Below are 450 nucleotides of genomic sequence, written 5' to 3'. Positions count from 1 at the left end.
CCTTTTGTGTTGAGACTTTTTTTAAACTGGATTAATACATTTTATGTAAACTTCAGTGAACAAATAAAAACTGTTTACGGTGTTCCTAGCACTATAGATTTTTAAGGATATTAATATAATCTTGTAAAACACTGCAACGTCTTTTTGCTATTAAGACTACTGATTACAACTATTGAGTCAATTTTATTGTGACGTTCATCTTCAGCTTGTGTGAACAGATGTTGCTCACCGACATTAGGGTGCTGCTGGTGTAGTCCACGTGGTGTCAGTGTTCAGACCTGTGGTTAAGCGGAGGCCTTTGGGTAGCCTTGTTAATTTTTTTTACTCTTTAAACAATCTAGGTCAAATACTAAATTTGCTGTAACTCTAAAATGAAAAAGTGACATCAGAAGCAGCTGTTGCTATGAAGTATGCAGTAATATTCACCTGAACGTAGTTGGCATCCAGCAC

The sequence above is a fragment of the Strix aluco genome, chromosome Z (genome assembly GCF_031877795.1).
Source record: "Strix aluco isolate bStrAlu1 chromosome Z, bStrAlu1.hap1, whole genome shotgun sequence".
NCBI lineage: Eukaryota > Metazoa > Chordata > Aves > Strigiformes > Strigidae > Strix > Strix aluco.
Note: the sequence above shows the minus strand (reverse complement) of the source record.